The sequence below is a fragment of the Mus musculus genome, chromosome 5 (genome assembly GCF_000001635.26).
Source record: "Mus musculus strain C57BL/6J chromosome 5, GRCm38.p6 C57BL/6J".
Lineage (NCBI taxonomy): Eukaryota > Metazoa > Chordata > Mammalia > Rodentia > Muridae > Mus > Mus musculus.
The window spans coordinates 99,461,548-99,489,003 of NC_000071.6; the positions used below are offsets into that span (position 1 = coordinate 99,461,548).

At 44.5% G+C, this 27,456-nt stretch overlaps 2 long non-coding RNA genes across 2 annotated transcripts in view; both read right to left on the reverse strand.

Moving 5' to 3' along the window:
• Nucleotides 1-27,456, reverse strand: part of A930011G23Rik (RIKEN cDNA A930011G23 gene) — a 431,817-nt gene that overhangs the window by 164,304 nt on the left and 240,057 nt on the right. The gene's annotated exons all lie outside the window — the stretch shown is intronic.
• On the reverse strand, nucleotides 18,800-26,589 carry Gm42125. Its single transcript, XR_880471.1, has 2 exons — nucleotides 20,316-26,589; nucleotides 18,800-20,278 (listed from the first exon to the last, which is right to left on the reverse strand). It is a non-coding gene; the product is annotated as a predicted gene, 42125 (long non-coding RNA).

The following is a 27,456-nucleotide window of genomic DNA, read 5'->3' on the forward strand; positions in this document are numbered from 1 at the left end:
TCTGCCATAGGCACACACACACACACACACACACACTTAAACATGTGATCCAAGCTGGTGGAATTGTTTGGAAGGTTGTAGAACTTTCTGGAGGTGAAAGTTTTCTAGAGAAAGTGGGTCAGTGCAAGCGTGTCTTCAAAATTTGCAGCCTGGCCCCACTTCCTGCCCATGCTCAGCTTCCTGCTCCACCGAGAGGTGACAGGAGAGGCCCTAGCTGCATATTCCCACCACCGCTGGGTAGCGGCCTGCTACCAGGAATGCTGTATTAACAAATGAAAATTATAACCATGTCACAGGACAGAAGGAGAGAAGAGTGATTTACAAAAATGAGTTTACTGTCTATTGCATGTTCACATGTATTACTGCTGATGGAATCCCAGAAGAAATTCAAATGGTTTGTCTGCATCAGAGTCAGACTATGTAAGACACATGGGTAAGATTTTTCCCACTTTCCTGTCCCTTTTGGAGCTTTAGCACAGTGTGTGACAGAATTTGGTTTTTTTTTTTTTTGTATTTCTTTAGTTAATCATCAAAAATGCATAAGGGAAAGATGAATATCACTAGGGAAAATTTTACTCTAAAGGAAAATTAATGATGATAAACTATATATCAAATGGTAGAGATTTAAGTTGGAAACAACAGTTTACTCAACTAATTTTCAAATTCAACTCCCACAAAGACTTAATTCTTTCATCCTTAGGGTACCATATTGATTCCAGAGTGGAAAAAAATATTATACCCACTGAAACATTGTAATTAGCTCCCAATTAACATGTTTTTATATGTTGCTATGTTAAATGATTGACATTTTCCAATGTTAACAGACACTACAGCAGCCTTCTATTTTTAAGTTTATTTGGGATCCAAAGCTATAGCAATGGAAACTTATAAATACTGGGGGGGGGGGGAATCTAACAAACCCTCATCCACTGTGGATCATTACATGGTGGTCAAGCTAGGACAGAAAAATATAAGCTAAAATTATAAATGACTTTCAATCATTTTTAATTTCTTCTTGCAATTTTTGCTTCAGATTTTCTAGCAAGAACTAGTTCTCTTCTTAAAGGATTGTTTTATTATTATTATTACTATTTGTTTGTTTGGTAGTGCTGGAGAAGGGTCCCCAGGCCTCACACATGATAGGCAAATGCTCTACCCCTGAGCTCTACCACAGCTTCTATAAAAGTCATTTTTTTATATCAACGATTTAATTCTTAGCAACAAAACTTTAAACACCTTCTTTCTTTACATATTGATAAATTATTAAGCATTGCTTTTTGTAAGATGAGAGGATGGAAACACAGCCCATGCCTGCCAGGAGGTCATCTGAAAAAGAGGGGCTGGCCTGGTGCTCATGTAATGTGAATGCACAGTGTTTCTGATCTGAGTGGTCCAGAGCGTAACAGGAGCATCAGAGAAGGAAGTCTTGGCTCTGCTTGATGCACACATAGAAGTAGAGCACTCATGAAAGGAAAGTGAGGCTGAGTGCAGAAGAAAGCTACCATTCGCTATAGCTCCGGAGGATAAAGAAAGGAAGAGAAGAACCCAAGGAGAGAAAAGAGGAGAGGAAACAGGATCAAAGCAGAGCCCTTAAAATTTTTATGGTATCCTAGAAAAACAGGATGAAGGCAAGATCCACGGCAGAATGTAAGGCATGACAGACAGAGAGGATCCGAGTGGTGGGCAGATAAAGCTACAGGACTTAGTGACTAACCGTGCAGCAGCACCTGAGGAAGGGGAGGAGGAGGAGAGAGTCCAAGCTTTCTAGACTATTCAACACTCCCTTATCTGTTGGTGGGATTGGTGAGGCCAGGATCTAAGTTGAATACATTAGAGGGGTCAACTCTGAGGAAAGAGAAAATAGAAGATAGAAACTTATTCGGGTCATGTAGAGTTTGATCTGCCTCCCAACTGTGCCTAACGCTGGATTTGAAACACAGAAAGTATGATGCTAAAATCTGGATAGAGCTCAAAGCTAGAGGTGGACACCTGAGTGGCCAGGTCATTACACAATAGCTATTAAGAGGGAGCATAGGAGCCCCTCATGAGTATCAGTCCACTAAGCATGGGCTCTTGGATCAAATGAACATGCCCCACTTTTGCTTGCTCCCCTTCCCAGGTTGAAGGCCCACCGGAGACCATAAAATTTAGTGCCTCTATTTAGAGGCCTTTAGTGTATTCAAACTCACTGGCGGTCAGACAAATGCCTACTGAAGAGACGATGAAATTCTATTTTTGCCTACTAGATTAGGAAAAAAATTAAAGATTGATAATATCCATCGCTGGAAGGCACACAGGGAAACGAGCTGCTGTATTTCTGGCGTGAGTGCAGATTGCTATGATATTTTGGGATGTCTATTATCCATTCAAGCCCTCGTGACGTATGGTCCAGCAACTGCACTCTTAAAAGTCTGTTTCAGAAACCAAAGAGGCGGTCCAAGGATACATGTACAGAGCTTTCACTCTTATGTTACTTATGAGAGTTAAAAAAATGATAGCAGTAAATGACAATCACAAATGCCATGTTCAGAAAACCAACAGTCTGTATTAAACAGTATTATGCAACTGTCAAACATTAATATAACCTATATATTTTTGGATTTGAATCTATAAAGGTGGTTTTAATAGACTCTGGAGGAAAAGACAAGCTGACAAATTCTATATTGCCTTATTAGGAGGAAACACAGTTGAAAGGTGTTTTAAAGGTATGTGCGTGCGTTCGTTCATGCTTGCGTGTGTGCCTGTGCATGTGTATATGTACCCTTCGAGGCCAGAAGAAGTAGTCAGATATGATGACGCTGGAGTCAGAGGCAGTCGTACCACTTGACATGGATTTGGGGACCAAAGGAGTTCTCTGCGGGCGAGAGCAGGAAGTAGCTGCTTATCCATCGCTCCAGCCCCCAAAGTGTTATCCCATAAAAGCCATGCTCACAGTAACTGAAGTAGGCAGAGCAGCGACTTTCTTAACCAGCATTATGATAAGTGTAAAAATGTGCTGTGCATTTAACAAAAACATTCCACAAAATGCAAATTAAGCTCATCACTCTCGTGGTTAGAGAAAGCAAACGGGTCTAAGTCAGCAAATAGCCAATGCGCATTGCTCCCGGAAGCCAGGCTTAGGATCCGTACATTGAGCCTCTGGACTAGTTAGAGATTGTTAGTTTTTTTCATACCATCATATTGTTGAATTCATTAAAACAAACAAACAAACAAACAAAAAAAACTATATCTAGTTTTTTAAATACCTTAATAGAAACATATGGGGGAAAGAAACTCAAACCACTTGCCATTGTCCTTAACAAAGTCACAGTTGGTAACAGGGGCCTATGGTGTCATGTTTCCAAGTGCCTGGTAAGAAAATGGAAGATCTAGCTGGCTGGTGTCTAGCTGCCCTCAGGCTTAGAGCTTCATTTTAAGCCACTGCCCATCCCTCTTGACCAAAGTCTGTCAAAAGCTTTTGTAGATGCTGCCTTTGAGGGGGAGAACTAGCAAGAAGGGGCTAGCGGCACAAATTCACTCATATTTCCCCTTCTGAGGATTCACAGTAGAAACCTGTTACCAGAGGACAGACCTCCCATTCCCAGGGAGTTAACAAGCCCCTTATGGGTTTGGTCACACAAGTGGGGATGCAAGGATGGGTACAAAGTGAATACCCAGAATGCACTTCTTCCAACTGTGAGAGCTCACAGAACTCTGCTTCGCTTCATTCAGGTTAAGGCTCGATCCCCTTCCTGTTTTGTATCTTCTAGAGAATGATTTACACTAGCCACAATTCCAGTCTCAGATGAGTGAGTTTATTAAGCAAATAACAAGGGGGGGGGGGGGAGAGAACAAATGGCAGGGAGCAGATAGAAAGAAGCAGCAGATAGCAAGGTATTAACTGCCAAGTCAGAAAGTTACAACCAGAAGGGACAGCCAGAGTACCCTGATGGAGAGAGAGCAAGGGAGCAGACCATTATCAACCCAGGAGAAATAAAGAAGGACCCGCAGCAGAAATAAAGAAGTAGCTGCCAAATGGGCATTTCTCCACTGAAGGGCTTCCAGGGCCTTCCCTGCTGCGGGCGTCGTTATACCATGGGATGGACAACAGCAGTCTCCTCTGGAAATGGCTACTTCTAACTGTTCTCACAAGTGCAATGTTTTAATACCTTCATCTGTTGACTGTCTTTCCTTCTCCCTGCAAGAGAACTAGGGGGCCAGTCTACTCCAGAACATGGAGTTTTGGAGGACCTGTGGGTATTTTGTAGGTGTCCAGGACAAGGGAGGACCTCCCCAGTTCAGAGTCCCAAGTTGTAACAAACTTACATAGCATATGGATATTTACCAATATAATGTATATTACACATTCTCAGACAACTTCCTCCCTGGAAGCCTCATACTTTCTCACATTATTCTTCCCCAGAGCACTTACCTCTACCTCACCTAACACTACAGTTTGGATGTGGAGTGTTCCCCAGAGTTCCATGTATCACAGGCTTGGGTGGCATCTGTGTTGCTGCTGCTGCTGCTACTGAGAGGTAGACTGACTAGATCATAAAATCTAGTGCAAGTTACATTATTGAAAACGTGTATCCCACCTCCTCTCTCTTCTTCCCTCCTTCCCCCTCCACCCCTCTCTCCCTCCTTCCCATCCCCCCTTTGCAGCCCCCATGAGGCAGGCATCTTTGTTCCACCACACACACTCACAATATTCTAGCTCACCACAGGCCCCAAGGTAATGGAGCCAACTGAACATGGGTTGACATCTCTGAGTTTGACACCAGACGAACAATACAGTGAGACCTTGTTCCCTCTTCCCTCCAAAATTAAAGACACATATTAATACTGAGCCGTCAGTGGGTCAGTGGAGATTTTACTACTGATGAAGACAATTCTTAAAAGCTATAGACTGGGAAGGAGCTTGATACAAAGGGTTGAGAATATTGCTAACTCCTCACAAGAAACTATCCATGTTTGTCAGAGGTTTATCTCAGCTCTTCTTGATTCAAAGGGAATAGAGGGATTAGTTTCTTGATGATCAGTTTTAAAGATGGAAAGTCTTTAGGTACCTGTCACCTGCTTACTCTGAAATCTGCAGAGCCTGAGCTCCTTCAGACAGACCTTGCACCGCTTACCATATTGGTTGCGCTCTTGCTGCCTCCCCGGTAATTTTCTGATTAGAAATGTTCTGCGGGTTTTGAGCTCTTCTTCAGAGCAGCGCACTCTCACACTCATCCCATCCTCTGAAAGTCCACAGACAAAGGTTTTGCACCTTTATAGGGAAGGCCTCCTACCCAGGAAACCAGCACTAAGCGAATTCTGAAGCCTGTGGCTTTAAGCTGCTCATCCCCTAAGATCTCCACAAACCAGATTTGGTGAAGGGCTCTCAGCGAAGGCCAGAGAAGAGGAGCACACTGTGAGCTGGGGCTGGAGAGGGTGCACTTGTACTTGAGGGTTATCTTTCATTAAAGAACTCAAGAGCAATTTCTGGTTGGGAAGAGCCGCGTTCAGGCATCGCCCACCCCCTACCTCCCACCCTCAACAGGAAACAGAGAGCTACAGAAGCACAGAGCAAATTTATCTTCCCTAATATAAAATGTTCCATCAATTTTTCAAGTAGATTTATTGAATACATAAGCCCTGGAACATTCTTTCTACAAACCTGTAAAAAATGTCAGCAGCATCTCTCTTCTCTCTTGATATCACGATGGGGCGGCTTTGGTTGGCAGAGGATGCCAATGAGCCCAAGGCTATGCATCTGACTGTACACATCAATTCCACTCACGTGGATAATTGTATGAGGTATACGGACTGATGTGTTTATTAAAAGATAAAGAGGTATAAGAATATGTTCACACAGAAGTGGATGCTCACAGTCAACTATTGGATGGATCACAGGGCCCCCAAGGGAGGAACTAGAGAAAGTATCCAAGGAGCTAAAGAGATCTGCAACCCTGTAGGTGCAACATTATGAACTAACCAGTACCCCGGAGCTCTTGACTCTAGCTGCATATGTATCAAAAGATAGCCTAGTCGGCCATCACTGGAAAGAGAGACCCATTGGCAGGCAAACTTTATATGCCCCAGTACAGGGGAACGCCAGGGCCAAAAAATGGGAATGGGTGGGTAGGGGAGTGGGAGGAGAGGGTGTGGGGGACTTTTGGGATAGCATTGGAAATGTAATTGAGGAAAATATGTAATAAAAAATATTTAAAAAAAAAAGAACACAAAGAAAAAAAAAGAATATGTTCTATGGGGGTGTGGTGAGTCATAGGGGAAAGGGGTGCCTCAGCGGGCCCATGCGGAGGCATCCCTTCCCCCTGAGGGACCAGCCACAGGACGGTATAGTACAGAATAGAGTTTACTCAGGGCATGTGGAGGGGAATTAAGAGGGTAGTAGAGACAGAGAAAAGGAGGGAGGGAGGGAGGGAGGGAGGGAGGGACGGACGGAGGGAGAGGGAGGGAGGGAGAGAGCGCGCAGAGAAGTAGAGGTTGGCCATGACCACATGGAGAGAGGGGGAAGGGGATGGGAAGGGAATGTGGAGAGAGGGGGAGCAAGAGGGAGCAAAAGAGCAAGAGGCAAGAGAGTGAAGAGGGGGGCAAGCAGCCCCTTTTATAGTGGGTCAGGCCTACCTGGCTGTTGCCAGGTAACTGTAGGGTGGAGTTTAGACAGAATGTTAACACTGACCATGTTAACCATGGTGCCACAAATCCTGGGTGGGAAGCAATTGATACAGGGTTGAAAAATCCATCATGTGTGCACAGCAGTCATGGTTCACGCTGGCCAATTTCAGCCTTCCTCCTCTGCCCTCACGTTGCTTCCCCATACCCTCCACACCAGTTATTTCATTCAGACTTCCAATATTCCCTACTCCGCCTCATTCTTTGATTGCTGCCACAGAGTTTTCCTAGGCTTGTCCTTCAATAGGGATACTGGGTGCTGCCATGGTCCTTTGCTTGGGGAACGGAGGGTAACGAAAGGATGAGCCACCATGCTCTGCCTTTCTACTCTTTTCCTCAGTGGGCATAAAGCTCAGTTTTAACATCTGAATTCAACTGTATCCCGTGAGACCCATAGAGTATGCTGACAGCACAGCAGCCTTCGTGGTACAAGCTCATTCAAAAACCCTGAATTTCTGAGGCTGTCACATAGCAAATACTGAACTAACAAATGGCAGAATCCGTGTGATTTGTGTCAGTCCATCCAGGAGATAGCCTAATACCTGGCATGCAGCAAGGTTCAGAAGGTCTTGTCAAAGGGCAGGCCGGATGGGTAATCTTCTGAGGTCTAGGCTTGCACTGGTACTGATGTTAAAGCAAGGCAAAGCTGGAGTGTGAAAACAATGGCAGAAATGTCCCCATCCTGACCTTGCACAGTGCTATGTGTTGCTTACTACTCTCTTCCCTGCGACCAATGACCCGGCAGTAGCAAGTGAGGACTAAGCTACTGGTTCATGGCTGCCAGGGGCCTGAATGGTGGCTTGTTCAAACTTTAGTGGACTGGATACTAAGAACTCAGACTGGAAGTGAGGCTGGATTACAGCCCTCAAAGGTTCACCTCCAGTGACCTACCTCTACCAGCCATGTTTCCTGCCTCAAGGCTCCATAATTTCCTAAAACACCACCCAAGGACCAAAGGCTCAAATACACTAGCTGATGTTGGATATTGCACATCTAAGCCATAATGCCTGGTTATTGGTACACATATCGGCAAAATTGGCATCACAGTAGTGCCCAACTTGAAACACAATAGGGAACACCACTCTCTCTGCCGTCAATATTAAAACCAAGAATACAAGAGGTCGCTTTGTTCACCTTGCAGAAGGTAAGTGGAACAGCCAGAACATCTGTCCATCCTGCAAATAAGCACGGAGCGCCTGCTATGCAGCTGGTGTTGTTCGTGTGGGGCCCAGGTCTTCTGGACTACGCAAATCAAAGAAGTGTCAATTTGCCCCTATGTAAAGTGTGGATTAAGGGACCCACTCTAGTTACACACAGTGCATCAGACTTGGGAAATTGATTCCTCGGGTAAAGGAATTAGTTTTCTCTGAGTGGAATTTTTCATTGTTACTTCTTTTTGAAAGAGACATAATATGTCCCTTTCAGCGTGGGTAATGCTTCATAGTTGAGCAGCCGGAGCTTGCCATTTTCAGGCTTACAAAGACACCCATCTCTCTGAGCACCGTGATTGGTAATTAAGAAAAATGGAGTGTCAGATGCTGCCGAGGAAGGATCCATCTTCGAGAGGAAGCCAGCTTGCTTTCTGTGCTGGAAAAACCTGGGACTTGAGGGGAATAAAGCTTTGTTGACTGTCCTAGGTCCTAGACTGTCATTGACCTGTGTGTGTGACCTTTGGTGGATTAAGTGTCTCTTCTGGGTCTCAGTTCATTCTCCCTAATAGGTAATTGATATTCCCACCCTAGGGCCACTAAAACAATAAGCTACCTGCCGGGTTACACTGATCACAAACATCAGAGAGAAGAGCCAGAGGCTTGATCCAGAAATCCTTGAAGTTTGAAAGATCGTAAGGACTACAGGGGACAGTCACTCTGCTTTAAAAGAACTCTTGCTTTTCTGTGAAGGGAAGACTCCCTTGTCCTGCATGGAATTAGCATCTAAGAATAATTCTCCTTAACACACACACACACACACAAATTCATTCATTCTCTTTCTCTCTCTCTCTCTCTCTCTCTCTCTCTCTCTCTCTCTCTCTCCTCTCATACACACATGCACATACACATACATACTCTGTTCATTAATTTCCCAGGACAGTACTTTTTTTTTCTGGCCCTGCTCGCTCCACCCCCCGCCATATCTATTTCATATATGTGGGTACACTGTCACTGCCTTCAGACACAGAAGAAGACGGCATTGGTTACCTATTACAGATGGTTGTGAGCCACTATGTGGTTGCTGGGAATTAAACTCAGGACCTTTGGAAGGGTAGTCAATGCTCTTAACTGCTGAGCCATCTCTCCAGCCCTGATAGTACATTTTTTAAAATTGAAAACAGATTCTTCTATCATATACTATATCCTAACCAGTTTCCCTTCCCTCCACTCTTCCTGGCTACCCCCCCATCTCCTCTCTCCCCCCAAACTCACCCCTCCTCTAATTCTTCTTCAGAAAAGAGCATGACTTGAGAGGCTATAGCCAAATAGGACAAAACAAGATACAAGAGGGCTGGAGAGGTGGTTCAGCAGTTAAGAGCACTGACTGTTCTTTCATAGCACCCAGCAGGGAACCACTACCTCAGCCAAGGCCATAGCCTTTCCCCAAGATCCAATGACTGGTCCTTGTGACTGTAAAACTTTACTCTCTGCCAGCCCCACCTTAGGAAACTCTCAAGGGCTGCCTATCACAGCTGTAGAGGACTTTATGTGGTTAGCTGAGGTAAGTTGACAACCTCCTGACAGATATGCCTTCACTTCAGGATATGAGTGATTTTAACAGAGTAGCTTGATATCAATTTATTTGTATGTGAGGGAAACCCAACCAAGGCTTTTGCACAAACAATTCTGTTTTTCTGCACGGATCCCCACAACTTCAATTTTTCATTCGTCATTCTATCCTTGGGCATCTCTTAGGGCATTCCTTTCTGTCATTCATACCTTGATAAATCGCATTCTATTCCCTACCATCTACAAGGAGCCTCTGCTCATTTTAAAGCTGTAGTTTCTGAAGTACTCTGAATGCCAGGAAATTTGAGGACCATCTAACAGTGTATAGAAGGAAAATATTATAATTTTAATCTCATTTAATTACTAATGAAGAAACTGAGCAATCAATATTCCAGAGGCAAGTGACAGGGATACACCAACAGCAAGGTGGCTTTAACCCCTGAGTCTCCCAGCTCAGAGGACTTGACAAAGCATTAGGAGCCACTTACTTTCAACGTCGAGCAAGCACACAATCCGACTCAATGTATTTATGGGTAATTTTGTCTTGAATGCTAAAATCTTTGTACTGGTATTTTGCAGTGGGATGTTAGAAGCCACAAAGCCCCTGTTTCACAGAGCTTCACTGACTCCCCCTGGATACTGAAGAGCCATCAAATCTTATGATGACTCTCAGGTCTGCTAGACACAGCTTCCAGTGCTTTCTGTAGTACAAGAGATTATATAAAAGATTCTTAGATAACAGTATCTAGGAAATACTTCTCAATATTTGACAATAACTGTATGAATTAACTGTCTATTTTTTTATTTTAAGTTTGTCCCTCCAAATAGAGGAGTGTTTAACAATGAATAAAACAATCACTTAAAAAAGAGAACATTTTGATAACAGATGCCTGGTACTATTTCCATGATCACATGGTCTTGTTGCCTGAAAACAGTATGTCCTGCTTAAAATATTTCTTTATCTGCTCTCTTTGGAGACACGCATCTATTTTTGAGTCTTCTAAATAAAGACATCTGGGTGGAGCTTGAGCTTACTTGTTGAAAGGAGATGGACGTGATATCATCCACATAGTGGATGAGAGCAACTGACTGACAAAGTGGTGAAGGTGAAAATTTATTAATGCGATGTGATAAAAGATGATTTGCATAATTAGTAAATGGGACTAGAAAGTGAAAGGAGAACTGTTGTAGTGAGCAAAGCTACAGATGTATCTCTTTCCTCGGGATCTGCCTATCTTGATGAGTTATCTTTTCTAGCTGTAATAGCCATTTGAATAATATATTCAAAGAAACAGAATTTTGAACCTCGTCTTTAACAAAGTATCAACAAAGATCATTAGCAAGCTGTTAAATCAAGATTTCCATATCCATTCACTTTTCTTTCATTAAAATAAGAGATTTTGTTGTAGAAGTAAAAGATCTTTTATTACATTAATGGTTTTTAAAAATCATTTATTTAACTTTGTGCAGCATTTAAAATTCCTATTCCATGTATCTTATATGATATATTGCCTATGGTATGTGTGACATATATGATACATATGATATATATGCTATGTGTAAATACCATTAATAGTATATCCTGGATGATGTGCTCAAAATAATTTACTCATAAATGCAAATATAAAATCTTAAGAATTCTTCTTGGATTAATTTCCCACAATTATTCTAACAAATGATACAAACTTGGTTATACAAAAATATACAAAGTGGAGACGGGGAGGTAACTCAGTAGATAAGGCATTTGTCGTGCAATACTTAGGACCAGAGTTCAGGTTCCCAGAACTCCACAGAAAAGCTAGGTAATCAGGGCAGCCTATTTGTAATCCCAGCACTCAGAAGGAAAAGACAAGGAGCCTTGGGGCAAAATGGCAAGCTTCACTAGCCCTGCCTGTGAGCTCAGGTTTCAGCAATAGATCATACTGCAGCACAAGGGGAAGAGAGATGAAAGAAGAAAGCTAACCTCAACTGCTAGCTTACACACACACATGCACACACATGCACACACACACACACACACACATGAATGCACACATGCACCTCCATATGTGCAAATATATGTGTACGTATGTGTGTACATGAATATGTAGAAAGAGAAAAACAGTTATACTCTTATAGCTCTGGAGGCCATACATATTAAGCTCTGTCCCCAGAGTTTTTGATTCAGCAGGTCTGTGGAAGACCCGATAATTTGCATGTTTACCAAGTTCCCATGCTTTACTAAAACACCTGGCCCGGCAATCACATTTTGAGAAGCACTGAAGAGGAAGTTTATGGAACCCCTAGTAAGTTAGAACAAAGGGTTAGATGTCAGAGGTGTAATCTGTATCTATCTTGTGTTCTGGCTCAAGGAACCAATGGAAAAAGAGCCCAATGGGCAAAAAGGATACATAGCTTTTGCCAATTGAATATTCAGCAACCCAGAAGCCCCAACTGTTAACTTTAGTCAAAGACAAAGATAGAGTCCTGGAGTCTCACTCTTGAGAGTTAATGCCAGTTTCCTCGTTTGAATGAGTAAATCTGTAAGTAGTTCAGGAATCCCAGGAGAAATAGAGAAGAAAATCATGAGTAAATTGACAGGTCATCAACTATCACACAAGGACATGGTCCAGTCTTATGATTCACTCATTACCTCCTGCCAGAAATAGCATAGCTATTTCCTAAGTGGAATGGTTTCCCTGAGAAAGACATGTTTGTGGTGGTTAAGAAGCCATCACACACCTTCTTACCAGTTCTGCTTCAGTGTCAGATGGTCCTGAGTGGGCCCTGGAAGAAGTTGAAGGTATACTCACAAGTACACCCGGGAGCATGCAATCAGTTATTCAACAAACACTGCCCTGTGGTCTGATCTTGCCATGGGTGCTCTGTAAGAATGTGGAGCTTTTAAGCTTATGGAATTCATCACCATTTTAAGTCTTCTTTCTAGTACCTTTTTATATAGCAAATACAACTTAGCTCCCAACATCTGTGTTCCTTGTCTTCCTCCTGGTCATAATGTCTAAACCTGTTCGCCTCTCTCACATCAAGGTATGGTTCTATGGCCCAATTTTAGACTACAAAGGTAAGTGGATTAATGTGCCTTTCTCCTGGCCTTTGACACATGAGGTCGCCTCTCCTTACTAGTTGCCACCTGAGTGGACGTGGCAATAAGGAGCTGAAAGAGAGAAATGCGTGAGATTGGAGGTGTCCGAGGCCTCCAACTGGCTGAATGAAGGAGCTTACTTCACACACAGCCGATTAAGAAATAAATTTCTGCTGTGTTAAATTTCTGGAAATGGGGGGTGGATTGTTTCATACAGTAGTTATCCTCATGGGATAATAATGACTGTTATTATTACTATTAATAGACTTGTACTTTTAGAGAAATAGCGGGATTTGAATAACAAATATGTTCATTTTTTAAGTTCCATATGGGTAAAAATAAGAGACTTGCAGATCCTAAAAGGATACTGTTTATGATCTGGAAAACCTAGCATGGTCCCTTATGGTCTGAAATCTCCACAGAATACTGTGGGGGCAAAAGAAAGGGAAGACTATTACTGCTCTGAGTAATGGTTACTTCAAACATAATTCAGTATAAGCCTTAAACTTGATCTTAGCCAAAAAGGTAAGAAGTTATACTTTCAGAAGAAACATGTTATATGGAGAAGCATAGATTGGTCAAGGAAACTCTAGCTGTTGAGAGCATGAAAATTAGGATTCTGATGTCCCCTGTCATTGGTCATGGGCCATGCTCATATGAGCACCATGCACAATCTATTTCTGAGATGTCTGTGCAGAAACCACACCCATCAAGCCACAGAGTCTCCCTCTTGGATTCATTCCACTGTGTTTCCTACAAGAGACTAGAGAGCTTGGTGAGTACCAAAGGCAACGGCCACTACGGCAAGCACAGAGGAGCAGAGAGATAGTGTGCAGCCCGCATTTCTATATCATCACGAAGTGCCAGGGGCTGCCATGACCCTGACACCGGATAATGATTTCCTTACTCTTCTGGGTACTGGCAAAGGCGCAGAATCGATGCCCGGGGCTTCGAGCCATCATCTAGGATCAAGGCCTAGTGCACTCTTCATGCACAAGTCTCTTGCTGATGATTCGTCAAAAGTCAGACACCCCAGACTGTTTCTGGAATGGAAAATCAATAATCTTGTCAATGAGCTACTTCTCCTGCCAGAGCTGGCGGGCAGGCTACTCTCAAGTCTTCCCGGAGTCTCTCTGCCCCTGGTTTTCCCAACACCCACACAACTCTCTTTGTCTCTGGTCAGGAAAGAAATGGCTTCTTAAATTTCGGCTTCTATTATGTGAACATCTGTGAGCAAATAAACTGGGAGTGTGCCTTCCATGCTGTCCCCTGCTTGGGACCCCACATTTCATTCCCAACCCATTGAGGCCCAATGCACCTGGCAGATGAATCAATGCCCAGTGGGTGGCTCTAAATCTATAAATAATTCAAGACAATAACCAAAACAAGGACTCCATTCCTTTCACTGAGAAGGGAGACTGTATTTAGGAGATTATCACCTTAGGCTACAATTTAGGAAATTACATTTCCGTTTCAAAAGAACTGATAACATGGAGATAAAATTCAAAAAAAAAAAAATTCCCTAAACACTGTTAAGACAAATCCCTGCCATTTTTCATTGTAACAACATTGGTCACTACAAGTACAGTGCTGTGGGAACCTAACCAAAATGCCATAGTGGGTAATCTAGTTGGCACTGGAAATGTAAATTAATTTAACATTGTAAACAAAGGAGCCTCTTAGAAAACATGTTTCATATGGTCTGTATAACATGACTGTTCTAGAGGAGTTATGTTCATGGTGTGATGCTCTGGCCCTGATGTGTAAACTGGATCAAGAGAACACCCTGGCCTGCTAGGCTGTTGGTTACCGTCTCTTTGTCTTAAGATGACTTGGACATTGTCGGACAGAACCAAAAATAAATAAGTCCCTAGAAGTTTATGAAATTGATTAGAATGTCAGGTTACCAAGACAGCAGAGATGTACACATGTCAGTGCAAACAGTCTGTTTCTGAAGAGGGAAGACTCCAAGAGGGAGTGATGATATTATTGGGTAACATACCTTGTCATGTCTCTATATAACAGCCATTCACATCCCTTTATATTCAAGCTTCTAAAAAAAAAAAAAAGACTTTCTACTTAAAGATCTATGGATGACAATCTCCCAAGACAAGAAGCAAGAATTTCACAGAAGATCCAAGACTTGGCAGAAGAAGGAGTGGCAGTCTGACCTTGAGTAGTGGGCTACATAGACTGCATTGAGAATGTTGGATATTGCCTCTGTCTGTCCTCTGGCATGGTTCTGCTAAGTAATAGCTGCCTGTCTTAGGACCTTGCAGTTGGTATTTTCAAAGGACAAGAGACCATACTACACACATGAATAAGTCCCAAAGCTACAAAGCACTGGCTGACTCTTTACATATAATTCCTATTGGACAATGACCATAAGGCAATCTTGGCACCGGGCAGGTGATCCTGGGAGTAGGAGTGTTCACTACAGAAGCACAAGTACCTAAGCTCAGGTCCCCAAAACTCTTGTAAAAAGCTAAGTGTGGGAGAGGCAGGCGGATTTCTGAGTCCGAGGCCAGCCTGGTCTACAGAGTGAGTTCCAGGTCAGCCAGAGCTACACAGAGAAACCCTGTCTCGAAAAAAAAAAAAAAAATTCTAGAGAAGGAGGATTTGGGGCTTGCTGAATACAAGCCTTCTTGAAAAAAAAAAAAATTGCAAGCTTCAGGTTCCATGAGGTATCCAGTCTCAAGGGAAGAAGGCAGAGAGCCCATAGCCTCCCAAAGAATATTCTGCAAGGAAGACAAAAACCTGTGTTGCTCACCACTCTTCCTACTTTCATTTCCTCAGCCTGTATATGAGGAGCACAGGCATAGCACACCAGTCCCTGCTGAAGACACGGCCGTGAACGGGAACCCAAGGGTCCTGTCCTCACAGTGCCTACATTCTGTGAGAACAGGAGGCAACTCCCTAAAGTCAGGGGAAACTCTCTGACCAGGATAAGCCCCATAAATAGATTGAACAGGATGTGGAGATAAAAAATACCAGGGAGGAGTCACTTCAGATAGTAAGTGCAGGAAAAGGTCTCTCTGACATTAAAGGTGACATTTAAGCATTCAAGACTTGAGGCATGAGGAGCTGACCATGAAGCAGGCAGAAGAACATTCTAGACAGATAGATGAGCATGCTCCAAGGCTCCAAGTCCCGAGCACTGAGCAAATGCTGTGTGGGAGCAAGGCTGGAAGCAGACAGGAACCACAACCTGCTGAAGTTGGGGATCCCTGATCAGATATGCACAACTGATTTTAAGCCAATGGGAAAGGTCTTAAGTAGGAGGGCAACACAATCTGACTCATGTTTCCGAAGTTGTTTTTGACTGACACAGCAGATTTTCAGAAGCTCTCCTTTTGGGCTGCTCTATGGAAAGTGGGTTGGGCTGAGTGGAAGGATACGTTAAGAATGTAAGACCAAAACTATACAGTGGTCATATACTTCATTCCCTGCCTCAGCTCAGGCTGACTTACCAAGTTGCATGAACCACGTTTTTAACTTATTCCAAATCTTAGCACGCATTCAGCAGGGTACATGTGCCCTAGACACACCACGGCATTACGAAGAATGGTCACGTGGGTGTTATTTCCTGTCAGCTATCAAATTAAGACATGTCAAAATAACATCAGATGGCTGTAGATGGTGTTTCTTAGCGTAGCATGTGTATCGTCATGCAGGAAGCAGTAAAGCTTGAAGATCTCTCGTCATTTTCCCTGAAACTGAAGACTCTGTCTACAGAGGAATGAAGCTTTCGATACTGGACTTCTAAACTATCTATAGAAATAAGAGTTTACTCAAGTCAAGGAGCTTAGCGCTGACCATCTATGTTATCCTCTGAGGGGCTCAGCATCGGTCTGGGATCTATATGCACAGTGAGGGTCTATGTGCCATGCGGGGTAGAAGTAGCAGGCCAGAGGTATGTGTGGCTAGATGGGGTAATGACCCAGAAGAGGCAATTAAGAAACAAGGACATTTATACACACTTACTCACACGCCTGTGCGCATGTGCGCGCACACACACACACATACACACACACACACACACTCGGAATGTTTTCCCCTTTGGCAAAGAGACTGATCCTGGGTATGACAAAATGAACTGTCCTGGCAGCAAAGTAGAGAAGGGCCTGAGAGCAGAGCTGAGAGACAGGACCTCCATTCCCCTCACCACCCTTGCCACCTTCTGCTGGAGAGATGGTGACAACCAACAGGCTACCTGGAAAGTGACCCTCTGGACATCACACGTGTTGCAGAGAAACAGCTTTGTCACATGTCCATCTTGGGCTAGTGACTTGTCTGACAGGGAAGGATTAAGTAAGAATTAAGAGAGATGCTCCAATGTGAAGGAATGAGAACTATGCTCAAAGCCAACAAAGACCGCCCCGAATTCCCATAATGGTTCTCACTTGTACGTTCACTTTTCTTCTGAGCAGACATTGTGCTCTTGTCATCTTGCCTCTGACAAATGATGCTCTCAGGGATGCTCTCAAACCTTTCTAGATGTCCTCTCACCCTGCCCTGACTCATTATTAATACTTCTCGTGATGGCCATCAACCTAATCCCTACCGACTCCTTATATGCACCTTTGGTTAGGCACCCATCTTTCCTTTCCATTACGCCGGTGTCTGCTATATTCTACACAGAAACAGCGCACAGTGGGTACGGTCACTAGCTGGAGGTGATTCCCACCTGTAATACGATAGGCATGTAGACTTCTGAGTTTATTAGGGGCCTTTGCTATTCCTGTGGCTTGTTAGCCTCAGTTCCCTGGATGTGGTATCTTCTGAAGGACTTTCAGTCTTGTTCTAACCTGGAGATAATCTAGGCCAAACGCTTATCCCTGCTGGCTGTGCAGCCTTGTGGAGTAAATAGATAGGCCCCAAGCCAGATGCCTGAGCTTGCTTCTTGCTGCCACCATGTACAGATGACCGAACTGAAGTCCCGACAATAGTAAAATGGAAACAAAGCAAGCCCTGTCCTATGTTGCTTCTTAGGAATGAGCCGTTAACTGTGTAAATGTTTGGGCTGGTTACCCTGGCACACAACAAGCTATTCTGAAGCATGAGGAAGCTGTCCATTGCTCCTGTCTTCCCTCAAGGAAAAAAAGAATCTAAAATAAGAAGTGGTGTTTATTTTAATGCCTGGTTCAATACAAATTTTAAGTGTAAGCGTCCCGGCAAAGTGTGTCTTCCCCTGTCAGGATGGCCTGTCTTGAGACTCTCACCCTCTGTGCCTGGTACAAAAGAAAGAAAGACAGGCCAAGGTGTCCTGGGACTGCTTCCTCCCTGAGTGACAGCTGGTGCTGTCAAGAGTCCTTACTGCTGCTGAGCACAGACCTTCTGGCAAGGGCTGGCGGCACAGAGGCGCCCAGTCTCCCTGCCCACCTGTCAGCCTCATCCAGGAACAGCAGAGATATTTGCTCTTTTCTTCCCCTGCGTCCAGCAAGCCCCAGCTCCTTCATTACTGCTTGCAGTCCCGGCCTGCCTCCCTTCACCCTCCCGGAATACAAACTCTCCAGCCTATTCTTCCAAGAAGGGGATTAGGCCCAATTAATCTCTGGACAAATGTCAAGGAGTCTGGGGGGAGGGGCCACCTTTCAAGTGCCGCGCCCCAAAGAGCAAATCAAGCCAGACGTGTGCCGCCCTGCTCGTCCGGCTCTGCACAGGGGCGAGCTGCGGCAGCTGCCAACACAATCAGCCAGGCCTTCTTAATCTCAGGCTTAGCTTCCAAGGGGGGCTCGCTTTCTTGCCAGCCTGTCCTGACAGACCGCAAACACCCGATGCTGGGGCTCCTCTGCCTCTGCCATCTGTGCGGTAGGGGGAGCTGGACAAGGAAGCCCTCCCCCACTCCACCCCAATCAGCCGATGGCAGCAGCCCTCTCTAACTCTGGTTTCCTCTCAGCTCCCAGGACGGCCTTCTTCTGTCTCAGCCCACCCTCAAAGGGCCTGCCATTCATTTCCAAGGCAGCCTGTGCTCGAAGAGAAGAGACCTAGAAGGAAAAGACTCTGGCAAACACTCAGGCAAACAGGCTTGGGTGTGAGTGATGGGAATTTGTAATTTGTCATAAAAATTATCTGATACCACAGATTCCATTGACCTGACAGAGAGAAGCCTGGAAGGACCCTGGGAATTTTTTTTCCTTTCTTTGCTATGATTCACAGAAAGACTTAATCCAATCCATGTGGGGTGTGGTTGTCCTTGCAAAACTCCTTGAAAAGTGTTTCTCAGACGCTACCTAAAATCACTCCAGCTTTTTTATTTTACATGCTATTGACTAGTAATGTAACATGCTTCTTTTTATTCTCTCTCTCTCTCTCTCTCTCTCTCTCTCTCTCTCTCTCTCACCCTCTCTCTCTCTCTCTCTCTCCAAAACCTGGCTTAACCAGCAGGCTATTAAATAGTACTTCCACCTGCTACAGCCCAGTGAATCAGTAATTAATTCTCATAATGGTGATCTGGAAAGATTTCTAGAGTCCCCCGGAAGATCCAAGAACTCTCTCCACCCCACTGGCTACCCTGCTGGCTAGGCATATGCTCATGGGAGTGGGTGAGAGACAGTCAGGTGTCCAGGCCTGGTGGTAACACACACTAGCTGTGTGACCTTGGGTAAATTACTTAACCTTTCTGTCTGCTGCCATTTTCGAATCTGCAATATGGGGATGTGATGTTTATTTAAAAAGAAGATGGCTCGTCCTCTAGCTAGGGGCTGTGTTCTGTGAACCAAACACTGCCAAACGTTTTATCTGAATTATCTCATTTAACTCTCACAACTGCTGGGTCAGTATTCAGTGCATTTCATGATGCTCTAATTGGTCCAGAATTACATACCATGGCACCTATGGTGGTGCTAACAAGAGTATCTGATTGGCATAAGCATCTTCCTTCTGTTGGATGGCACGAGCAGCCTGCTTTACAGTTACAGTCATTACCTAAAATGCTTTTGTGCTGAGGTGCCTTGCAATTCACAAGACAGTGTGGCTCACATAACCAAGGCATGGTCTGAGGACCATCTTGGCATTGAACACAGGAAGATTCATGCAGCAAAACACGTGAATGTCCTCCCTAGACAGGAGGAGAAAGAGCCGCCTAACATCTCAGGGTAGATCTTGTTATCGAAACAACCCAGTACAGGCGGAACTGACTCTAAATAAATAAGTTAGAGAGGAAAGATGTTGATGGACGTTCAGATTTTCAGGACTTCATCAAAATGATGTGGAGCCCTGTTAAGATCAAGGGCTAGGCTTCTAGTTCCAGTTCTGACGGGAGTTACTATGCTGTGATCTTGGAAAGGTGTGAGGCTACTACAGTAACCTGACTTTTGTCAACAAATCCGGTCATCGGTCCTGCCTGGGGTAATATGCAGCCCTAGCTGTGAAGCTCAAATGGGGTAGGATTGTTCACTCTTTGTATGAGTAAAGTGTTCTGCGAACTCATGTTGTTTATCACCTTCTCAAATTATTTTCAAGATGATTATAGCTTTAATTATGCACTGTTTCTTGTTGGAAGGGCACAGTGTTGCTTGCATGGGACGAGATCCCCAGTTAAATCTCATGTACGCATCATGTTGTTCTTTCTCGAATGTCGATAAAGACCAGCGCTGGCAGGATGACCGAATCGTTGAACTATTTCTCTGACTTCAGCTAGAGTTATCCTTAGTAGGTAATGACACGCGGCTGTGTCAGATCACTCAGGTACTGAACGCCTGGTGGACCTTTGAAGAATCAAGCATCCCAAGGGTGGACTTGACCCTACTCTCATCCCATCCAGAAGCTCTGCTTGGGTGTCTCTAGCCTGCACAGTCTGTGGAGAAAGCATCACCTGAGAGCCTCATGACCTAGTCCTGTCTCTCTATCACCTGAGAGCCTCATGACCTAGTCCTGTCTCTCTATCACCTGAGAGCCTCATGACCTAGTCCTGTCTAGCCTCTGATGGTCTCCATGATCCAGGCCAAGATACAGCACCTCTCAGATGAACTCTCCCAGTCAGATGAGCCTGGTTGGATGCAAAAGAGGGTTGGTTTGCTCTGGTAGCTAGCGCTCTGAATAGAAGACAATCCTCACCGTACCCAAAGTCTCCTGGTCCCTGGCTTGACTATGGTACTAATGTCAATCTCGTGCAGCTGGTGTCAACCCAGCCAAGACAACTGAAGCCAGTACAACCAATAGCAGAGTGAGTCACCCATATCTGTTTTCCCTTGGCAGGGATGCCTCCTCCCTCAGGAATGCCCCTCTCTTCACTCACAACCAGCATCCATAAGAAAAGCCTGTGGTCTGCTTCCCTTTGCATCTCTCCATTCCTTCAGCTTAAGGAGTTTCGATGGCTGAGGGATCCGCGCCATTAGTGAGAGCTCTACACAATTAACCATGAGGGTTCCTCTCCAGCATCCTGGTTCTCTCTCGGCTGGGGAGCCATTGGCTATGTTCTTTAGATGTTCACATCTGCTAACAGTGGTTCCTTGCCAGCTGAAACGTCGCAAAGGGGCTGGGTGTGTAGCTCAGCGGGAAAGAGCATGGTGAGCATGCACAAGGCCTTCCCTCCAACCTCTAGCTTTATTACACATAACAAATAGTCTTTGCAGAGCCTCTACCAAGCCCAGGGCTTGGATGAATGTGGCAGGCAGTGTAACAGACTTAGGCAGCACTGGGCTCCGAGCCTGAACTGTCTTTGCTTCAGAGGCTGTGCCGCAGTGGTGCCAGCACAGGGTGGGGGGACTGTTGCATTGCCTCATCCCTGAACTAAGCGTGTAGACTGTGATAAGAAAGCCTGTAGATAACTGTGAAAGACAGAACACCCAACTTGGCCTATCCGTGTGTGTGTGTGTGCGTGTGTGTGTGTGTGTGTGTGTGTGTGTGTGTGTTGACATTTACATTATCGACATCAACATTTAATGTTGAAAAGTCATGACTGAGGTTGCCATGACATTTGGGGACAGCAAGTAGTAGTTGCTGACCCACCACCTGCTGCCCTCTGCCGCTGATAGGAAAGCTCTGGACACAGAGAACACCTTACCCAAAGGCCACACCGGAAATCTCTCGCCCAAGCTGCCCTCTGGCATCACTCTTCCAAGAAGCTGAAGGTGGACGGACCTCTGCTGCTGGGTAACTTTTAGCAAATGTGCCCATTCAGCTAAAAGGCCAAGCCCTGCGCACACACACCCAGTTACTGCTGCAGGGCAGGGGTACTCTCTATGAGCTTAGCATTCTTTGAACCAGAAGTAATGTTGCCATATTCAGAACCTGCACTGCGTGGTCATAGGCTTGGTGACAATCCAGTCTCTGAATAAGGACGGATAAAGCCACCCATGTACAGAAGATGGTAAAGGAAGCCAATGGCACAGCTTTCACAGAAAATCAGCAATTCACATAGGCTTGGTGACAATCCAGTCTCTGAATAAGGACGGATAAAGCCACCCACGTACAGAAGATGGTAAAGGAAGCCAATGGCACAGCTTTCACAGAAAATCAACAATTCACAAGCATTTCCCTTGTAATAGGTGTTGTGGAGGCTAACCAGCCTCAAGAGGTTTGACATAGACTAACTCGGCTGGAGAGACTATAGGGTACTCAACTCAAACATATGAGAAAATGAAAAGAATATGAAAGTTGGGGATGACAGCCTGTGCTTATGGTCCTAGAAGTCTGGAAGGTTGAGGCAGAAGGATCAGGATTTTAAGGCTAGTCTGGGTTATACTCTGAGTGTCTGTCAAGAAAGAAATGGGCAGAATGGAGGGTGGATGATATAATACTTTAAAGGTGGGGGGGGGTCGTCAAACAGCATGAGGCAGCAGGAGCTCTAAAAGGTGAGGAGATTAGAAGAGAAAGCAGGTGGAGCAGTTCCTGCAGGTGAGAGGCCTCATGGAGGCAAGGAACACAGACAGGTGAATGTGGTCTGCCCTTTGGGAGGGTATGGGGACACAATTGGGAAAGTCACCCTGAAAGGTTTACCTGTGAGCCCAGGTGAATTAAGGTAGACAGTTACCCCCATCCCTTCTCTGCCTCCTTCTCTGAATCAAGGTAGTTACCCTGCATCTTTACCTAGGGTTGCTCTAGAAATGTACAAAGTATCTCTGTCTGTGTAGAGTCGCTCACAGTGTCAAGGTCCCTTGTCACTTCCCAGGTTCAAGGATATGGCCAGCAGCACTAATGGCTAAGACTCTGCTACATGCTTTTGGGTGTCGGGTGGGAATGAGCTGTTGGCTCTTCACCCTTAAAGGTGAACACATCAAGTAGTTTCCCCTAGAAGTTTAAATCTTACAACAGGTCGGAGGTTATTTGGGTTCAATACTAGAAAAAAAAATTTAAGTCTTAAGGATTTCAAACCTCAGAAATTATATCTGTAATTTTTCTCCTTTTCTCACCTGCTACGCCAATCAGAGCCACATGTTATGACCCCACCTCCAGGGCATATCAAGCATGCAGAAGCTTCTGTTCCTGCTCCTAAGTCACTCAGCTCAATCCCTTGTTACTTTCCTTCTAACTGGCATAGCATACTACAAAGTTGTACTTGTCGAGACCTCTCTGTAGTTCATTAATTCTGTCTGCCAAGCCATCGAGTGCACATTATGATGGGTGCAGTCGCGCACATGGGAGCCACAGGAAACGTGAAACTCCAAGACGTATAAGACAATTGAGGCTTAAATGTCCTCTTCACAAAGGAGAGTGACGTGACATGGGATGGTAGCAACGTTCGGAGGACAGTGAATGGCTTTTAGGGGAGACACAGAGGGTTGAGAACAGAGGTGTGGGATGAAGTCCCCTCTAGACTCCAGTGTCTGACTGGCAGCTTCTTCCTCCATGCCATGATGTCACCTTGCTTGGCTAATGCTGCTTCAGGGATGTCTCTCTTGATAGCATCCCTGGGGTGCTCTGAGTCTGAAGTTCAAAGAGACCTACTTAGTACTGTCATTTTCAGGACACAAATGCACTATATCGTCTATATGCAATCTATAACAGCCTTATAATCATATCCTCTATCTCATCTCATCCTAAAGATTCCCCGCCCCTTGGTTTTGAAAGTCCAGGTTTCTCTCTGTAGTCCTGGCAATCCTGAAACTCACTCTGTAGACCAGGCTGGCCTCGGACTCATTGAGACACATCTGTCTCTGCCTCCTGAGTGCTGAGATTAAAGGCGTGCACCATCACACCTGGCTTCCTCACCTTGAAGTTTAACCAATATCATTTTAATTGTTTTCTCACATTCATGGCTAGCTCACTCACTACTCTGATGGCTAAGTACCTTCCCTAACATACATGAGAATGTGCATGTGTGTGTGCTTGTGAGTGTACACGCAAATACACACTTTAATCTTGACTTCAATGTTCTCTACTTGGTCCTTTCTACTGTTACTAAATTATGAAAGAAGAGGATTCAGAAGCCAGAGAATTGCTTGTTTGATTTTTTTTTATCTTCTTCAGAATGCCACCGTCACCACAAGAGGAGACTCTACAAGTAAATTAATGTCATCTACAATTTCAGCAGTATTTTCAGAAAAACAAACAAGCAAAACAACAACAAACACTTTACCCTCTGATTTATTCCTATACAAGGAAGCCTAAAATTATGATAATGTGTAAAGTATTTGATCATATATGGAACTTAACTATAACCTAAGCGTGTCACCAATCTGAATGAATGACTTATTGGTGAAAATTAAAGGTTTCTATTTTCTATTCAAGTAAACAAAAGTTCATCGTGTGTCCTGGGTGAGAGGTCTGTGCTGGTCATTCCTACAGATCTAGGAACGATTTCTCACAGAACTACTCTTTAATGGTTTGACCCCTCAAAGGATTCACATATTGGAGGCTTGACCCTCAGTGTGACCATCCTTGGAAGTGGTAAAACTCTTAGAAGTGACACCTAGTAGGAGGTGACTAAGTCCCAGGAGTGACCTTCAAAGGGAGAAAGTTGGTCTCATGGGACCCAAGTTGTTCCCTTTAGAGTGGGTTCTTGTCAAGGAACAAGCTGAGCCCCTTCTTGCTCTCCCAGTTCATCTCCTACCACATGATGTTTCCCTCCTGCATACATTTCAGGCACCCATGATGAAGCCTTTACCAGAGACCGAAGAGTTAGGACCACACAGTGTTTCAGAAGCCATGACTGAGAGCCCAGTAACCCCTTTTCTTTATGCAGTACCCAGCCACGGGCATGTCTTAAATCAGTGGACAGTGACTAGAACAGCAGTAATACAAGAAGATATCTTTATGACCTAGTGCCCAAGGGCATTGTTGTTCTTTTTCTAGAAATGCTACGTGTTGATCTTCAGATTCACCCTGCAGGAAGAGGTCACACTAGCTGAACTAACTGTTCAAATCCATCATGGCATCTTACCCATGAATAAGATTTTTTTTCCACACTAGAGAACTAAGCAGCCAACAATACAGTTGTAGACTAAGTACAGATCACTAGAATACTGGCAGACTTGTGATATTTGGCTCAATGGTAGAATATTTAGTGTGTATGATTCATACTTTTCTCATTTGTTAAAACATTAGATATAATTATGTGGCAGTGTAACAATGGGGTCTATACAAGCACACATAAATTACTTCAAATGTTTTTAGAGGTTTTTTTGGTCCTTCATTTATGTGTAACTATATGAGCCTTCGTGAGTTTATGTGAACCCTACCTACGCTCAGGGCCACAGAGAGCAGAAGAGGATGTCAGATGCTCTGGAACTGCAGTTACAGGAACTTGTGAGGTACCATGGGGAGGCTGAGAGTGAAGCTCAGGTCCTCTATAAGAGCAGCAAGTATTCTTAACTGCTAATTCATTTCTCCTACCTCTTCAAATAGTTTTAATAGATGCACGCAGTGAAGTGGTTATTCTGATATAGTGACTATCTCCCTGACCAGGTAATGGACTTATCCAGGATTGAATCAGGGCAGGAAGCACCACCATCCTTAACTGAAGAAAGCAAGGGAGGAGGAGATGCTGTTGGAATTTGAGGTGGAGCCATCAAGTGGAAGCTAAGACCAAGCTTACCAGGGCCATGGGAGGTAGAACCACAGACAAAACACAACCCAAGGAAAGGGAGTGGAGATGGTGGGAGCTGAACAACAAGGCTTCCTTCTAACCAGTTCCCTTTATTTCCCTGGGGCCTTAAATGTCCAGACCTGGCCAGGAGCCAGTAGCCATCAGAGACTGCCACCCTCCTGCAATACAAAACGGAACAGAGTGGGGGTGAGATCATATCCAAAGGCCAGCAACTCAAGACCTGCCCAAGACTCCACATAATTACTATGAGGATTAAATGAAGCATCACATGAAAGCATCCAGCACAGGGCCGCATGCATAGTTAGCTTTCAATAAAGATTTGTTTGTTTAATAATATACTGCAGCCCATAGGGAGGGCAGGGGGCAGGGTGAATCAACGCTGTTTCCAGCCTACTGTTGCAAAGCAAAGGCTCTTATTACTTTTTTTTTTTTTTAATTTTTTGGAAAGAGTTAAAAAAAAAAAAAAAACTACTTCAGCACAAATATGTTATCGTCATCCAAAGGAGAAGCTGCAGATGGCATTGTGATTTTCACAGAAGCAACTCAGTTAAATTAATTGCTTGTCTGTTAATTTTTTTTTAGCTGGCAGCACTTTCCCCCCCCCCCAAAATGATCACTTCATGCAGAAACCAACAGCCAATTAAATCAGAACAAATGGCTAGCTGGTCTCTAAGGTTGCTCCTGGCTCTAGCTTTAAGAGTGTCCAGGTACATCAATGATACACTGAGAGAAGGACATGGGATAAGTTCTGGCCAGGCCCAAGCATCATCTGAATCACACTGGCAAAGCACCCTCTTCCAAAAGCTGCAAACGCCATTAGGCAAAGTAGAAAGCATCTTCATTCTCTTGGCTTTGAAGAGGACTTTCCTAAGAGAATTTACTTTGAGACTGTTTTTCTGTCTTATAAAGGGACATTGAAATTACCTTGTTACCTTAGGTTTTGTCTGCTCATAATACGAACATGGATATAGCCTGGATACTATGCAATCGAGTTTTTACACTCATAAATCCATCAGGAAACATCTAATGGGTAGTGATGCTGCCCATATAGGATAAAAACAGTAACAATAGAAAAAGAAGAAGAAAGAGGAGGAGGAGGGGGGAGGGAGGAGGAGGAGGAGGAGAAAAAAGGAGAAGAAGAAGTAGAAAGGAAGAGGAGGAGGAGGAGAAGGAGGAGGAGGAGAGAGGAGGAGGAGGAGGAGGAGGAGGAGGAGGAGGAGGAGGAGGAGGAGGAGGAGGAGGAGGAGGGGAGGAGGAGGAGGAGGAGGAGGAATAAAAGGAGGGGGAAAGAAGAAACATATTTATATGGAATTTATCATCAGTATTTAGCATATTCTCTGGGACTTCATAGCTATGAACTTACTTGATTTTCTGCCGAGCATGAAATTCGGTAACTGCTAATGCATCTCCATTTCACACATAAAGCAGGGGAAGCCCAGAGAGTCATTTGCTTGTAGCTCTTAATTGGTTACCTTTCTGTGCTGTGATAGAATACCATGACCAAAAGCAACTTTTTTGCAAAGGTGTTTATTTTGGGTCATAGTTCCAAAGGGACCTATAGTTCATCACAACAGGGTGACAATGGCAGGCAGTAAGAGGCAGGCACGGTGGCAGGAAGCTGAGAGGTCACAACTCAACTGAAAAGAAGAAGCAGAGAGAAAACTGAAGCTGGAGCTGTGGCTATAAACTCTCAAAGCTCTCCCCGAGCTGTGCCCTTCCTGCAAGGCTCCACCTTCGAAAGGTCCCATAACCTCTCCATAGAGTGGTTAGGATGAGAACTGTTACCATATTTCGGGGGACACAATTCAAACACTTGGTCCTCAGATGATAGCACTTTGAGAAGGTTTGGGTGGTAGAGCCTTGACAGAGGAAACATGTAACTGGGTGTGAGCTTTGACTTTATAAATAGCCAACACACTTCCAGGTTGTTCCCTCTGTTTCGTGCTTGTGAGCTCTCAACTTCCTCTTCCTGCTGCCATGCTGTCTGTCTGAAGCCATGCCAT